General features: G+C 39.9%; 1 pseudogene; it reads right to left on the bottom strand.

Moving 5' to 3' along the window:
• Nucleotides 1–855: 855 nt before the first annotated feature.
• On the bottom strand, nucleotides 856–1,705 carry LOC128779310 (olfactory receptor 7D4-like; annotated as a pseudogene).
• Between the last annotated feature and the right edge of the window lie 2,771 nt (nucleotides 1,706–4,476).

The raw sequence follows: 4,476 nt of genomic DNA, 5'->3' as shown, positions 1-4,476 counted from the left end.
CTAGCCATCCTGTCCTTGATCCCCAGTACAGGAAGAGACATTCAGTCCAAGTCCATTCTCTTTCTATCTCTTTCACACAAAGAGAGACACAAACACAAACACACATGTACACACGTTCCTATCTGGCTTTCAGGTACGCTGGACCTGTGAGTAATAACTCTCACTTGATCATAGTCTTCATGATGGCTGTTGCAGTTGTAATAAGAACCACATGGACCAGTCCAGCCACAACACTGACTGATGTCTGAGGGACAAGGAGCAGGGCCCAAGGCCATTGCCCAGGCCTTCCTATCCTACATCGTCACTGTCAAGAGGCTGAGACTTACAGGGCACAATGATGAAGTCCACGTCCTCAGGAAGAGCTGCTAAGGTACTGGTGTACAAAGAATGAGGAACACATGGTAAAAACTGAGGTTTCAGATTTTTTAAGAAATGAAATTATAAATTGGGCTTAGAAGCCAAGTGAAGTTGTTTCCACATCAATAATACCACTTACTCTATTCTATCTACAAAACAAGAACAAGTTACTTACAATGATATATGTCATTGGAGAAGAAATTACTCTAAAGACATCAATGTTGCCACAGAAGTATATAAAAACTTCCAAATATTTCTGATCAAGGTTGGAAAGAAACTTTATGAAAGTAGGAAAAAGACAAAGGGAACTGCTTTCTAGATAATAAACATAGCAAAAAGCTTAATAAAACGGTAACACAAATTGTACAGAGAAATTGAAACAAAAAAAGGAAATACCTAGATAGAAATATAGAAAGAAAGTTAAAACAATCTGATTAAAGAATTACAATTACTGGTCTTGGCTCTTGGAGGTCATGGAGCAAGGGTACTTTTTTGGTCTCAGGATAATTGTCCCTTTTGTAACTGCCATCCACAAGAATCTTTTCAGAGCCCCCTTTATATCTCTGTTCCTGAGACTGTAGATGAAGGGGTTCAGCATGGGTGTGACCATGGTGTACATCACTGAGGCTGTTGCACTTGACTATGAGCTGTGGGTACTGGCAGAGCTGAGGTACACACCTAGGACTGTACCATAAAATAAAGAGACAACTGAGAGGTGAGACACACAGGTAGAAAATGCTTTACACTTCCCCTGAGTTGATGGAATTGCTAGTATGGAGGACACGATCTTAGAGTAAGAATAAAGGATCCCAGCCAGGGGACCACCACCTAGCAGCACAGTTACAAGATAAATTACAACGTTGTTAAGAAAGGTATCAGAACAGGCAAGTTGGGTCACCTGATTGAGTTCACAGAAAAAGTGGGGAATTTCCGGGTCTGTGCAGAAGGACAGTCGCAAAACCATTAAGCACTGCAGCAAGGAATCCAGCACACTCATGATCCATGACACCAGAAGCAGCAGTCGACAGAGCCGGGGATTCATGATAACTGTGTAGTGCAGGGGGTGGCACATGGCCACAAACCAGTCATAGGCCATCACAGTCAGGAGACATATGTCCAACACGCCAAAGAGTATGAAGAAATATGTCTGTGTGATGCAGCCTGCATAGGTGATGGCTTTGCTCTGTGACTGGATGTTCACCACCATCTTTGGGATGGTGGTGGAGATGAAGCATATGTCTACCAAGGACAGGTTGGAGAGGAAGAAGTACATTGGTGTGTGGAGGTGGGAGTCTGAGCTGATGGCCAGGATAATGATCAGGTTTCCCAACACAGTGATCAGGTACATGGAGAGGAAAAGCCCAAATAGGAGGTGCTGCAGTTCTGGTTCCTCTGATAGTCCCAGGAGAATAAATTCTGACACTTTTGTATGGTTTCCTGCTCCCATGAGGTAGAGATGACTTTTAAGAAGGAAAAAAAGAACAGGAGTGATTTTCATAGAAACCAGTGTAACTTGCATTGTATAATGCTACCATTTATATTTTGCTGTCAACAAATTAATTTCAGTATTTGGGATGGATCTATTCTACTGTACGAGTTTTCTCTGTCACCTCAGAAGAGGAATATTTTTCCCAATCTGCTTTTTTCCTAAGGTGTCAGGTATACTATATTTTCAATGAGAAAATTTTCATGTATATTTTTCAGGAATATAAATTCAGTGTTGACCATGTATTTGGCACAGTCTAGGCTGTGAGTAAAGGGTGCTGCAGAACACAAGTACCTACAGGCCAAAATTAGGGAAAGAATATAGAAGTTAATAATACAAATAAATGTAACATTACAGATGGTGACAGATCCTATGAAGAAAATGAAAGCAGGTCTAAAGGAAAAAGTAAATAGGATGTTGTATTTTTTATGGATATTCAGACAAGACCTGAAAACAGGTGACATTTGAGCACAGAACTAAAGAGATTAAGGGCAGGAGATCAAGGTTATGTGGGGATATGTGGGCCCATAAGAGGGAATGGCCAGTAGCAAGGCTGTAGGGAGGAGCTCAATGGGTTTAGCGATTTGCTCAAAGTGATATCAGATCATGTGATGGGCCTTGAACATAATTTTCTCAAGTTACTTATAGGCACTAGATGTCAACCAGAAATGATTTTGCCCCTACGGTATCTGGCAATGCCTGAATGGATACCACTAAACACTTAAAATTCATGCTCACACAACATCCTCAAATATACCCCACTAAATATCAATACAAAAGAGTGACAGAACCCCAAGCAGTTTACACCATAAGCCGAGGGGATCAAAACAGAGCAACGTAAGAAGCAGAGGCTAAAAGGAAGAGTCTCAGAAACAATGGGAAGACAAATATTCAATCCCCAAAGACGGGAAAGGAGGAAGTCTCAGAAACAATGCTAAATGAAAAAGAGGCAAGTCAACTATCAGATATTGAGTTCGAAGAATTGGTTATAAGGAAGCGTAATAAACACACACAGAATTACTAAAAACTACAGAGAAACTACAATGAAGTCACTGAAAACTATATCAAATGAAAAAGGAAATAGAACCTGTCAACAAGGGCCAAGAGGAAATGAAGAATACAATTTCTGAACTGAAGAACACAGTAGAAGGAATCAAACGTAGGCTCAATAAAGCAGAGGATGGGATCAGCAAACTGGAGGACAAGGTAGAAAAACACACCCAGAAAGAGCAAGAAAAGGAAAAGAGGCTCAGAAAAAATGAAGAGGGGTTAAGGGAAATGGAGGACAACATGAAACGTAAAAATATCCATATAATAGGGATACCAGAAGGAGAAGAAGAAGAGCAAGGGATAGAAAACCTGTTTGAAAAAGTAGTGACGGAAAATTGCCCTACTTTGATGAGAGAAGAAGTCCCACAAATCCAAGAAACACAGAGAGTCCCAAGCAAGAGGAACCCAAAGAGGCCCACTGCAAGACACATCATAATTAAAATGGCACATTAAAGACAAAGACAGAATCTTAAAGGCAGAAAGGGAGAAACAGGAAATAACATACAAAGGAGCCCCAATAAGGTTAGCAGCTGACTTCTCAATGGAAATGCTCCAAGCCAGAGGAGAATGACAAAAAATATTCCAAGTAATGAGAACCAGAGGCCTGCAACTAAGGTGAGTTTACCCAGTAAGGTGCTCAATCAAGATAGAAGGCCAAATAAGGAGTTTCCCAGACAAAAGAAGTCTACAAGAATACACCTCCACCAAACCAGCTCTGCAAGAGATGCTAAAGGGGCTGCTGGAAGAAAGGAAGGAAAAGAGAAAAAGAGGGAATAACACAGGTACAAAGAATTGGCAATGAATGACTACCTATCAATAATAACCTTAAACATAAATGGATTAAATGCTCCAATCAAAATACATAGAACAGCTGAATGGATAGGAAAGCATGACCCACACATATGCTGCCTAAAAGAGACCCACCTCAGGACAGAAGACCTACACAGACTGAAAGTGAGGAGCTAGAAACAAATTTTCCAAACAAACGGACAGAAAAAAAAAGCAGGGGTGGCAATACTCATATCAGACAAAATAGACTTCAAAAGAAGGGCCATAAAGAGAGATGCAGAAGGTTACTTCATAATACTCAAAGGAAGAATCCACCAAGAAGACATAAACATTGTAAATATATATGCAACCAACACAGGAGCACCCAAACACATAAAGAAAATCCTGATGGACTTCAAGAAAGATATTGACAGCAACACAATTATAGTAGGGGATTTTAATACCCCACTGTCAAAGATGGACAGATCTCCCAAACAAAATATGAACAAAGATATTGTGGCATTGAACAATACCCTAGATGAAATGGACTAAACTGATATATATAAGCCTTTTCACCCAAAGAAGTAAAATACACATTCTTTTCAAATGCACATGGAAAATTTTCAAAGATAGACCACATGATAGGACACAAAACAAGCCTCAACAACTTCAAGAAAATTGAAATCATATAAAGCATTTTCTCTGACCACAAAGGACGGAAATGAGAAAAAACCTCATGGAAAAAACCCAAAAACATTCAAAAGCATACAGATTGAATAGCATACTATTAAACAATGAATGGGTGAAGAATGAGA

The sequence above is a fragment of the Desmodus rotundus genome, chromosome 9 (assembly GCF_022682495.2).
Source record: "Desmodus rotundus isolate HL8 chromosome 9, HLdesRot8A.1, whole genome shotgun sequence".
Classification (NCBI taxonomy): domain Eukaryota; kingdom Metazoa; phylum Chordata; class Mammalia; order Chiroptera; family Phyllostomidae; genus Desmodus; species Desmodus rotundus.
This window is presented reverse-complemented; position numbering and strand designations above follow the sequence as displayed.